We start from the raw sequence: 13,333 nt of genomic DNA, 5'->3' as shown, positions 1-13,333 counted from the left end.
CAACCCAAGTGCAAGTAAAACACATTTTAGCAGCAGTGTTTGTGCGTCCACTGGCAATCTGACCAGAACTGAAGAAGCGGCTTGGATGAGCAGCGAAACATCTTCACTTTTACAACTTTTTGTCCAGATTTTATATTTTTCTTTTACTCTGGATCAGACCTGGCGAGGGATTACACAGAGATAACACTGAAACAAATTTACGCCACTGACATAATAACCCAAGAGCAGATTTAAACCACAAAAACTCTTCTAAAAAAAACATGAGCCGCAATAAATAAAACACTTTGGTACTTAGTCTGCATCTGTAATCAGTCAGATAAGTTATTCATTCAACATTTTACAGCTCGGATCTGACCATAGAGCTAAAAAAAAAAAACAAATATTCAACAGTACTGCAAAGAAATCATGCGTACGATAAATATTTACCCCAAAAATATACTGTCCCTGCTTTCATATCTTGCACAATAAGTTGATATAGTAATTATCATGACAGGCCTGAGCTGTATTAAACTTTTAAATGCATCTCCACGGTGACAAAAAGGTGGCTCGTGTAAGAACGCACGATTTTCAAGGTAAAGCGCCTCACATCTCCATGGAAACAAGCAGAAAAGTTACATAGCTGCACCTTTAGGAAGTGAGTGTTTATGTACAGTCATTTATGCACATTAAAATATGAAGTGTGTTTCAGGATTTTAATAACGCCTACGGTGAATTCTAAGAATAAATGAAGTATATTTAAGTGCATTTGTGAAAGTAGTAATGCGCCTCACTATAACACAGGAAAGTAATCCGTGTTTATCTATGGTTAAAGAAACAGCGCTTGGTAAATTGCATTATATTGCTCCACGCCGCACTCAGCATGGACCCCATTAAAGAGCATAAGAGAGATGTAGATTATTCTGTAAAGGATTTATAAATGAGGGTTACTAAACAGGAAATCAGCCGGTGGACACAGGGGAGTCTGGGCACAATCAGACAAATACAAAAATCTATCTGCACAAACATGGCAATAAACTGCAGCAAAATGAGGTATGGCTGAAACGAGGGCGCACTCTTCTTTCTGCATCAGCATCGGCTCATGTAATTAATAGGCAAACTTTGGTAAACAATGAGGATACGGGGAAGAAACAACCGATATAAGTGAACTGGGGGAATGGATTTTCTCAGACAGAGTTCAAAGTCGTTGTCAGCAAGAAACTACCTCGCTGAAGAATCGTTTTGCCCATGTATGTGTAATAATGTGCTGATCAATGACTTATACTGCTTAGCTAAAGACTATTCAAATAGCACATGGCACACGGGATCAACATTTTCAATACCACAACATGAAAGTACTATAAGAGGTAAAGCCACAAGGAATTATATTTAAAGGTGTGTCGTTTTGCTGGTGGAGGATCTGCCATGTCCTTGTCTCCATGGAGATGTTAATGGTTTATTCTGGGATGAATGAAGGAGAAATACTCAGTTGTGTTTGCTGAGTGTAAAAGAACAGATACTGGAGCAAAAAAAATACGCGAGTAAAAGTAAAAGTATCACATGGAAAAATCTACTTAAGTGAATTATTAAAGTACCTGTTTAAAGAGTAAAAAATAAAAATTATTTAGCCTTTTTTCAGATTTTCAGGACTTATAAAGCTTCAGATGTGGTGATTTTGATAAAGATTTGTGCTGAAAACAGAAACAATATATATATTTTCCAGACAATAATGAAAAATACTTTTACTTTTCAGTCCAGTTCAAAAATGTAGAAAGTACAGAAACCTGCTCTCAAATGTAGTGAAGTAAAAGTTAAAAAACATCGACTTTACTGCACGGGGGATACAGGACTGAGCATGTAAAAGTAAAAAGTATCCACTTACCTAAAATGTAGACTTAAGAACAATACTTTACGACTTTCTTGTGTTCAACCACTGTCAGTATGGCATTAGACTTAACTTTCCCCACAGACACGAGCAGGTGACGATATTAAGCCAAATTACAGATTCGATTTGTAGAGTAACTATGTTCACACTGGGCCTGTCACAATAACAGTTTCAATTCATATCGTACTTCAAAATCTATTTTATGCCACTGAGACAATAACAATAAAACAGGAGGATCTCAGAATCATTAAAAGGCCTGAGCTGCAGCAAACAGATAGCAGAATGAAACAATAATTAGCCATAAAAGTTATTTATTCTACTCTCTACGACTCAAATCTTTTCGTATTACATAAAAGTGGCTAAAATCTCCCCACTATTGCAAAGAAAATGTACACACGATAAATACTGAGCTCACAAATATATTGTTCCAGCTTTTATGAGTCGTTATTGTAGTTAAAGTCACAGGTCTAGTCCACACTAACAAAACTGGGACTAAACATGGACAGATTTTGGCATTAATCCTGGACTAGATCAGAACCAAAACAAGAGTGCATGTGTTTCAAGATGTATTTTGTTTTGCAGTTAAACACAAGAGTTATTATAGTAAAATGCCATACTGGAGAATGTTCCAGGCAAAGTGGTAATATCTCCATGGATACAAGGAGGTGGCGTCTTTAAGTGCAGGTATTTTTAAAGCTGAAAATGTTACATCTGAGGGTGTACTTTTCAAAATGGCCTACCTTTGAAATCTGAACACATGAAAATCTAAAAATCACACCACGCTGTTGTATTGGCAATAAGAAAAGTTGGACTTCTGCAGTGACACAAATAAAAGAAAACATCAGTGTTGTGCTACTAAAAGAGTAAATTCACCCCCGCTTAGAAAAATGAATATAATTTTTTTTTTCTAACAGCTCCGAACCTCACACCTTCCCCAACGTGTTTCTGTCAATTAATTAATCATGCTGTTAAAAAGGATACTAATTAAACCTTAGTAGCACCATCATTTTGTGTAGAAACTATCCTATCTGGGGCTGAAATCTTGCCCAAGTGAACATTTCCCTGTATTTCAGCGTAATAAAAGCTTCAGAAAGGCGTAACATTTAAACTGCAATAATCAGAGACTTTTCTCACATATACTGTAGAGGCATACCTTAAAATAAACCTGCCAGAGTGTTGTTTGAAAATGTGCGCAGCGGTAAATTGCCAGTTTGCCAGTGCCGTGCGTACAGTTTGAGAATGATATCAAGTTACACATGCACATGAGGCTATACACCAAAAGCTATTTCATGGATCTGAGCCAAACACATGGGTAGTTTGCGTTCTACTTTAAACAGATATAGTTTTCGTTTATTCCACCTCTGATTGTTTTTAGAAGCCGGGCTACACTCTCGGCAGCAGTAATTTTTTCCACTGTTTCTTAGTAGCCTTAAATCAAGGCTGAGCATTTTTTTTTTCAGTTCAAAACAGGCACCAAAATCAAGTTGTAAATCCTGCGTACTTAGAGCTTTGATTATGAATTAAGCATTAAGAAAAAAACAAATTACCTCTGACTAATTCTCGACTAGTTTAAAAAGAAGATGCAGACCTTGGATTTTTATTGCAATCTTCAGAAAGAAAATATGCAAAAAACAAATTGAGAAAGCCTCTTGTGTTCGGCGGAAAATGTGAGCAGCTCTATTATACGCAAAAAAAGAAACGGAATAGGAAAGGAAAAGAGGGTCAAGGCTGAAGCGTTTCAAAAGGGCGGGTTTATGGTGATGGAGAGGGAAACCAAAATAAAATAAAAAATAATAATAATGAAAATATTTGCTACGTTTTAGAAAAAAAATTAATCATTTTCATTTCCACATGGCTGATTCTGATCATTTTTCATCATACAAGTGGATAGGGAAGTGCAGTTCATCAAATATTAACAGGGATACAGTCATGCCTAATCGTCAATGATCAGCTTGGGCCCTTTTAATGGAGAGATGTACAGCCCATCCTAACATCATGTGGTTTGGAGAAGAGTTCAGACTTTGGAGGAAGAGATCTGACTATTTTTTTTGTTTGTTTGTTTTTACTTTTTAACTTTTTTTTTTTATTTAGACAAATTAAGATTGAATGGAAAAATGGTGATACATCAAAGTGAGGAAACATATTTGATTGATTGTTCTTGTTGTTGTCATACTGTCCATTTTACTTATGGACATGTTTTTACTTCATACTTCTTATATATAATTAGGTCTAGCCCTTTTTTAAGCCAGATACAATAAGTTATTTACCAAAACTGACTGCAGTGACTTGGTGACTGTCCCTAGACCAGATTTCTGCAATTTTTCATGTACTACAGTAAGATTTGAGCTGTAGAAGGATGAAAACTTAACCTCCAGTGCTAATTATTGCTTTATTCCGCTACTGTACGATAATACTGAATGATACTGTATTTGTAAAAATGGTTTACTGGGATTATTCTGCCTAATTTAAAGTAGTTTCACTATTATCGTCCATCCAACCATCCATTTCAACCGCTTGTATCCGCAATCTTGTCCTTTCGGTCATTACCCGACGCTCACGACCACAGGTGAGGGTAGGAACGAAGAGCTTTTCCTTTCAAATTCGCTCCTTCTTCCCTGAGACACCGAGATACTTGGTGTCCTCCACTTGAGACAAGGACAATATTATCGTTTGTCGCAATATTTCTCTGTGGCGATATGTAATACTTCAATATTCTCAGGTCACAGGTCAGTAGCGAACTTCATTTTTAAGACCCAACTTCAAAGTATGGATGAAAGTTGATAGTATATTAAACAAATGACATAAAGAGTTGTTCTTATCTTCGGAAAAGGCTTCAGTGTTAAGCAAAAATGGTGAAAAATAACAGTTAGATAGTACAGCTGCGGAAGTACGGTTAGCAACAAATCAACAAATGTGCACTGACAGAAGCCCCAATTATAGTGACATATTTAGTGGCAATAATTTATGTGGGCATTATCTCTTGTTAATGCCCCAGTCAGGACAGAGTGCTCCATTAACTGCCCTGCATTTGGACTATTGTTCTGTGGTGGTGCAGCAGAGAAAGTCTTAATAGAACAGGTTAGCAGTGTGGGAGCTCTTCACAATAAAATATTACTCTTATGCATTATTTAATGGGACTGGGCTGCGCTGGCGTGCATTTGACATGGGCATGGGGAGGGAGCAGCCTTCTTAATTGGCTTACTCCGGAGAGAGCCAAAAGGGAAATGTTGTTCTTGGTAGAAGTTATTGATCCATATGAACAGATGCAGAGAGTGAAAGCATCTTCTGAATCAATGTCACCTTCAGCTGCGTAGAGGAAGGCATTAGAAGACAGTAGTTTAAGATATCAGGAAGAGTCCGGCTACTACGGCAACACACAAAGTTAGGCCTGTCATGATAGCACATATGTCGCTGCAGAGAAATACCGCGAGAATGGATAATATGCAAAAATATTCATGCTACTGCTACTCTACAGGTCAGACCTTACTTCATTACATAAAAATGGCAAAATCTCCCCACTATTGCAAAGAAAAAGTATCCACGATAAATACTGAGCCTCAAAACATATTGTTCCAGCTTTATATACAGGACAATAAATCAATATTATCATGACAGGCCTAGCCACCGTCAAATCGAAATCACAATTTAAGTTGGAACAGTTACCAAATCGTAAAGTTGCACTTGTTAATCTCGTATAAAGTCCTGTTCTTTATAGATACAGATTGTTGTACCTGTTGTTTAGAGCGCTCCAAACACATACAATATACTGTGCAATGTAATGTTGAAGTAAATAAACACCGTAAACGTGCTTTTCTTTTGTTTACAATGTACAAGTAGTAAACATGATTATTCTTTTCTCTTGGCACTAACTCGAAATAAACCAATCAATCTAATCTATAATCTATCCTGAAACTAATTTATGCCAATTTATGCCACAATAGCCCAAGAGCAGATTTAAAACTATTCTAAATCTGCAATATTGTTAAAGAATCATGAGCTGCAATGAATAAACAGCAGAATGAAACACTTTAGTACTTGGTTTGCATCTGTAATGAGCCAAAGAATTGATCGATTTAACCTTTTACAGCTTAAATCTTAACACACAATAAATACTGACCCGAAAAAAACATTGTTCCAGCTTTCATCTATAGAACGATAAGTGGATATAGCGATTATAGTGACAGGCGTATATGTTGTTTTCCCTTAGATGCTGTTGGAGTTGTTCACAATGTGCGCTCTGAACAGAATCCTGCTTTTAAAACATAAATCACAAATCTAATCCCTACTGAAAACATGCAATAGACTTTTTTTTCCTCCAAATCGTGCAGCTCTATTCTACAGTAGAGGAACCGTTTATGGTTTTAGCAGCCACTTTATGGTATAGGATTTCACAGTTGTATTTTATGATGATATGCTAATTCATTTTATATTTATATGACTTAATTAAATGTATTGTCACTACTTAATAAATAAATGGAAAACCTCCCTTCTGTACACTGACTGTTTATGGTATATGTACATACGACGTCTCAGCTGAACGGTCCCATATAGGATTACATTCTGTGAGTATAATTAGCTTGCTATTCATCCTATCCTTGGCTCTGTGCGGTTCTTTCTCCAGCTGTAGCCCGTGTGTGTGCGCCAGTGCCCTCCTCCCCGCACAGACTTCTATTGTACATGCTGGTCACACCCTATAGCTTCCATTTTATGTGACATTCGTCATGTAGCGGCAAAGGGGTCAGTGGTGAAGCGCGGCAGCTCCTTAGCTCATCTGTTTCTATCCATGTGTCAGGAAAACAACACGCGCCGACACGGTTAAAAGGCATGCTCCAGGCAGACACTCCAAATCCACAATAACAAATGACACAACCATTATTATGTAGAGAGGGTTAAAGGGGCCAAAACACAACACCAAAGCCATTCATTTCCCATGTTTTTTTCTTTTCTTTTTTTTATAATGCCAAAGAAGGTTATCATTTGGAGACTGCTTTCATGGACTGGAATAATATGTTTTTTAAAGACATGAGCAAAAAAGAGGAAGACAATTAGGCAACTACGAAGCGTCTTATAACACACAATGGGCATATTTACACATCTAGAAAAAAAAGCACATAACTACAATTAGATAACACAAAGAATAGATTTTTTGAGAGGTTGTTTACATGCATAAAAGAAAATGGATTTTAAGAGTAAGGCTTGGCTTGTATTTGGAAGACATTTTCTCCGTTATTTTTGTCTTTGCCACATGAGTTTTCTCTTTTTTGTCGTGTCAGAACTTGCACAGGTTTGAACAAGATACTCACAAAAGATTTACATGAAGTTTCATTGATGTAAACACTGATTGAAAACATTTAAGTAATAAATAGTTGAGGGGTAAATGCTGTATTTCCATTGAGTTACAAGCACAAAATAATTCCATCTCACTCACTTTTGAGCAGACTCATGTGACAAACTGTGTCCATATTTTCAGGCTGTGGTGTCTTGTTTTTAATAGCAGGATACAGATTATTTCAGCATGTAAAGAGACGAAGCCCAGCGGTCAACTGGACCAAGGTCACCCACAAGTTTGTGATCCATTTAACCTGAGTGACTTTGAACTCTGCGTAAGCCCGGGCCTCAAAACTGTGAAAATGTGCCGCCTCTGCACTGAGAAGATTGAGTGGGTCAGTCCTGAGGTCACACGGAGGACTAGACCTGCAACAGAAGCAATATAGCCAGCCATAAATTAACCAATAGTGTGCAAAAAGGTGCACACTGGCTTTATTTTGAATTAGACTGGTTATTGCATTCAATTGAAAAGTGAAAATATTATTATAAGATAATTACCCATTTAGTGCTATAACTATTACTAGACTTCTGTGTTGGTACCACTAATAGCACAGATCAAATCATCTAGTTACTTACCCATACCGAGATAATTGACATCCATAGAAGTCATAAACACTTCCTAAGTACAGCTGCTGTATAGTGTAACTGCTCATATGCTTCACTTCTAAAATATAACTTTAAATGATTGTGCTTAGCGTAGCCATTAGTGCAGCTCAGGAGGTAATGACCAGGTGCTAAGAAGTTTATCTAACTTCTATCTTAGACACTCAATATTTGTTTATTCAAGTGTGGCTAAAGCTTTTGGGTCAAGTGGACTACCTAATAAATAGTGCAGACATTAAGGAAAACTAACTTAAAGGTTCTCAAAAATGTTTATTTCAGTTGGAGCCTTTTTTTTACCATGCTGTATAATGTTCTTTGATGTTCTTAAAGGTTCTTAAAGGTGGTCAAATTATGACACCACAATATGAATCATTAGTTATGCCCTCCTTCAGACTTTCCACATCTACAGTGGTAAATAACTTGTCTTGATAGAAGCATCCATCTTGTTCTGTCTCAAGGTACCTATTTCACTGCAATCCTTTTTTCCACAACTGAATCAATTCTTCTTTCAGACTCCAAAGCCAACTGTTACCAAAATGGTAGAGCATTTTCCTTCCCTGACATCACTTTTCAAACTATTTCACGCTTTTTCATCATCTCATTCTTTGATGTATTATTGTTTATTTACAAAATATCACAGAATGAGGGAGAAGCAATTCACAAAATGCTAAACTGAGTTTTGAAATTTAAATTAATTTGCCTAACAAGACCGTAGCCTAACCTCCCTTCTTTTCTAATAAATTGGTTCTTTTATTGCCCTGGTCTACACACTGCCCCATTATGTTCTTCATTTTGTGCTATTGTTGTTTGCCACTGTGCATAATTGTGTCTAGCAGTGGAAAATGACACGCATGTTAAAAAGTCTCTGTTCCTTCTCATAGCTCACAGTACTTGAAAAAACATCTTTGGTACAACTGTGTACAATGTGCAAATGTCACAGTGAGGATGAGTCACCCAAGCTATTTCCATAGTTGAGGTTTAAAATCTCTTCTTAAAGCCTCTATCACTGGCTTATAAATGAAAAGGCCACACTTATATTACAGTCTCATACCTGCACTGCTTGATAACCCAGACTTGTGATTTCATAATGTGAACACATGACACAGCCACCACAAGCAGCTGCTGTAACACAATGCAACAGAATGGCAAGCGAGAGAGCCCCCATTAATCTAACCCCAGGTCTGAGTACAGCACCCAAAAACAGAACCCCCTCCCATCTGCCATGACACTTTGAAAGCATTTCGCTACAGCACTGTACGTTTAGTGCATCCAGGACTAATGCTATACCTGGTGAGAGTGTTCAGAATAATTCATGATAATGATAATGACCATCCTGTCTGATCACATTATGCGCACACATGACAGCCGGTGCTCTGAGCTTCTGCTGTAACACACTGCAACACACTGGTAAAACCATATAGGATCATTGCCAACAACAGTCAAGTGAAAAAGAAAGACATCGCACATTAAACAGTTGTGTTAATACAATGCAAATCCAAAACTCAGGGGTAGAGACAGCTCATTAACCTCTATTTTAGGAGACTGCAGACTTAAACCTATAGTGCTCAGTGTTAAGCAAATTATTTCATCCAATTCAATTATACACACAGCGTTATCCTCCAGTGAAACGTAACAATATGCCCTAAAATAGCTGCTTCTCTTTATTTGAGCCATAAAAGTCAAGTGTCTTTATTGCTTGTTGCAGTGCCACAACCCTGCGACAGCCTCCATTTCCCCCCTGCTGTTTTATTTGAGCAGAAAGAGCTCTCCACTGACCGCTGCTCTGCTCTGTGTATGAGTGCACTGCTCAGTCCCTAAGCTCACTTAAGTAAAGCAGCCTGTACGGTACTGTGTCTCCCAGCAGTTCTATGCTCGCTGCAGTCAGGCTGGTGGCTAACCCCTGATAGCAGAACTGGCCCCTACTTGTTCCCCGGGGGATTCCTGGACAGAATTATGAGAATAAAGTTGGCCAATATGAAGGATGTACTCTTGACTTCTGTGTAAGTGTATTGACTCTTAACCCCGGCTCAATCTAATAAATTTACAACCTGGCTGTGTCCGTGCCTGAGCTGTACAACATGGATCCCCATCTGCTGTTCTGCTGTATTCTGAGTGATGAGAACAGTCCCAGAGACCAGACAGTGACCTTTGAGGCCCTCTCTGCGTCCGTGTGCCAAAATTAGAGTCAGGGAGTAACTTGTGCAGAAGTGCTGAGTGGAAGCTGAGCCCATTGAGCTTATTGAATAACGGCAAAATGATGGCAGGGGCTGAACATTTGAGCAGGCACAATTGGCAGCACTCATTTATAGTGCCTATGAGATCCTAATCATGATGCATCAGGGTGTATGGGACTCTTTATCATCTTCAAATAGGGCGGAATGATTAGTAAACAATAAGACCGTGATAAGACGTGAAGCTTCGGTGTCATTAGTAACAAAAAAAAGCTATTAACAAGTTCTACTTTTGCAATCTGGCCACACAAGAGTCCACTACTTCAGCACCTCGGACAGTTCCCCCCCCTGCAGGGACTCAATCAGAGCTCACGTTTATGAACTGTTGGCCTATATGCTCTGGTGGTGCTGATGCAGACACACCCGGCCATTCCCCACGCACTCTCACTGTCTCTGGGCATTCAACTAATGTGTCATAGCTTAAGCATCTCTGCTGCGCACTAAATAGCCAAGGCGCAGATATGCCAAGGCTGTTCATCATAGGCCTAACAGCATTCATACCAGCTTTAAGTGCTCCACCACGTGAGACCTGCTCCACTGTGCTTAAGTATCCACGGAGCATTCGTATAGATGGGTAGATACAGAGAAAGAAAGAAAAATGGATAGATACTTCAGACTTTAGCATCTCGAAAGGTGTGAAAGTCATTATCCCCCTTCTCCCCAAGTGTGCCAAGTGACTTACCCAAAGTAATCCTCATAAAGCAAACGTTAAAGAGTGGTGCAAAATTTCCCTCGTCGGTTGCAGATACATTGGTTTATTCCCATCGTGCGTAGAAGCGTTTATTTATTTTTTTTTCTTGTTAGGTTTGTCTGGTTGGTGCAAAAAATCCAATAGGCTACATGCAGTCTTCAGTGTGAGAGCGGGATCCCGGTTACCTGCTTTGGAATAAAAACCCCACCTTAATTTCAACAGCGACAGGAATGTGGCTAAACCCTAAAGCCAAGATCCATTGTCCAAGGTAAAAAAAAAAAAAGACGCTCAGAGTCAGGTGTGTTTCTACGGGGCCACAGCGTCAGTACGTGGTCGTTTCAGGTCCATCGCGTTCAGCTTCGTAGCGCAAAAATAAAGGAAGGTTTAATTTCCAATAAGTCTCACGCGTGTTCACATTCACAGCCCAGATGGATCCTTGACGAAAAACTGCAGTCGCCTCCAAGCGCATCTGACGACTGGGATGCTGGCGTCAAATTCTGCGCCAAGTCTACAAAAATAAAACCACGAAGCTCAAAAACTACCAAGCAGAGGTTTTCTCCAGTTATCACGCCAGTCTCAGCGACAGTTGAGACAGGCAGTTGAGACAGGCTTTAGCAGTTTGTTGCCACAACTTCCTCCGTCTCGAGCGTAACGATGGAATCCCACCCAAGCACGGAGAGCGCGTTCCCTCCTCCGAGAGAGCAGCCCATGTGAGCAATTAGTTCTCATATACGACTTCTTCCACAAAGCAATGCGGAGGATTTCTTTAGAAAGACAATCACGATGTGTCCCGGACAACAAGCAGCAGCTTTTCAACGCGCCGTCCACCTGCGTAACGAGCCTCGCGCTGTACTCGCGGTCACGCCATGATGTCTGGAGCAGAGCACAGCCTGGAGGGGTCGCCTAACTGGACGCACGAGCACTGGTTATCCGAGGAAACGACTGACACCTTTCACGGACAGTGCAGCACTGCAGCAGTGTGATGTCATTTGAGCTGCGTTTGGAGAGAGCAGAAGCGGCCGGCTTTATGCTGTGGTGGAGATGAGATGTTAGTGTTGTAGCATGTGCAGAGGAGGAGGCGCTATGTGAGATGTTTGTGATACCCCGGTATGGGCTGCCGCCGGTGGCTCGTGGTCCAGCACAACACGATACTGCAGATGGGCGGAGGGAGGAGGAGAGGAGGCTGCTGGGACACTGCTGCACTTCAAAAATCTATCCAGTCCTACATAAAACACTCAGGTTTACTCTGGTTTGGTGTATTATTGTTAAGGCTTATAACTATTTCAGAATCATAATGGGAGAAAAAAAAAAAAAAAAAAAACTAAAACAAAACTTTTCCTAATGTTCAACCATCTTGTTCACGTGGCTGCTCCTTGTAAAATGATGAGATAAGATAAGACTACCATGACTTCATGCCCATTAAAACTGTACTGCTAAACATGCTCATTGTGTCTCTAAACATAAAACTCTTTTGCAGCTTCATGTGCTCAGGAAAACATTTCAACATTATTTCACAAATCTTTGTACAATCAGGCAAAAACAAAGTTTAATCTTGCATTTGTTGAGACAATATAATCCCTCATCCCTCCAGGAGCTGAAGGCAGAAAAGCTTTCAGAGGTAGTCATCTGAACACTGAAATCACCACGTTTCGACTTCCATCTAGAAGTCATTTTCACTGTGATGGTACTGGTCACTAGAGGCACTATGATTCAATGCTCTAAAGTGAGAATCTCAGTATGAACCAGCTTTTGTCCTCAACAGCATCTTCACTGTTCTTATTTAGTCAACAATTCTGGTTTGTTTATAGTGAAAAGCTGTTTATTGCATTGCCATGGACTCGTATGAAAGGTTTAAGATCACCTTTTGGAATATCTTAAGCTGTGTCGCTCAGTGCGCAAAAAAGTAGAGTATGTTTCCAAAAGGACAAAAATATTAACTTGGCAAACTCTTACAAGCTGTACTATGAAAAATGACAACACAGACTTTGTAATGTTTCCTTCCTGGGAGCACTTTTGTTAGAACAACTACACTGCTGTATTTATCTGTGTACGCACTTTTATTTTAGTATTTGGTTTGAATTGGCTTTAATATAAACATGTAAAGTAAATCTATGTCTAAAGTGGGACTTGGAGAGCTGAATCAAGTGTGTTGTGGTGCTGGTGAGCGGCGGCCTCATGCCGTGAATACTGATAGAAATAGAGGAAGAGCCACTGAGGAACCAATCCGCTATTTATATCAGCAGCTCTCCACGGGGCGCAGCTCTCTCGCAGTAATGCACAGTAAAGGTGATTGATTACAGAGATACTGCCGGACTGTCCGTCTCAACCAGGTAAAGTGATAACATTACACACACACTAGTCTTTTATGGACATCATTATAGCTCGGGTCACTCAAAAAAGAGACTCAAACAGGGACATCTACAGTTCAGCAACATCCAGCGCTAACCTCCGAGTGAGCGCTTAATGACCTGGAACAGACGACTAGTGAGGTGGCTCCATTTAGGTTCAGGTGCATAGTATTTTGTATCTGTCTGTTATCAAATGCCATTTCTGACATAACACACTTGCCCTTGTCAGTGGTTTAACATACCGCTCAGGTCTGCTCCCATTGAGGACATG

General features: G+C 39.5%; 1 protein-coding gene across 1 annotated transcript in view; it reads right to left on the bottom strand.

Moving 5' to 3' along the window:
- Window positions 1–10,953, bottom strand: part of lrfn1 (leucine rich repeat and fibronectin type III domain containing 1) — a 148,561-nt gene extending 137,608 nt beyond the window's left edge. The window contains exon 1 of the mRNA XM_033977668.2: window positions 10,706–10,953. The gene's annotated coding sequence lies outside the window, so the exon portion shown is untranslated. The remainder of the gene's footprint in view (window positions 1–10,705) is intronic.
- Between the last annotated feature and the right edge of the window lie 2,380 nt (window positions 10,954–13,333).

The sequence above is a fragment of the Periophthalmus magnuspinnatus genome, chromosome 13 (assembly GCF_009829125.3).
Source record: "Periophthalmus magnuspinnatus isolate fPerMag1 chromosome 13, fPerMag1.2.pri, whole genome shotgun sequence".
Classification (NCBI taxonomy): Eukaryota; Metazoa; Chordata; class Actinopteri; order Gobiiformes; family Gobiidae; genus Periophthalmus; species Periophthalmus magnuspinnatus.
Note: the sequence above shows the minus strand (reverse complement) of the source record. Positions and strands in the feature narration are given on the sequence as shown.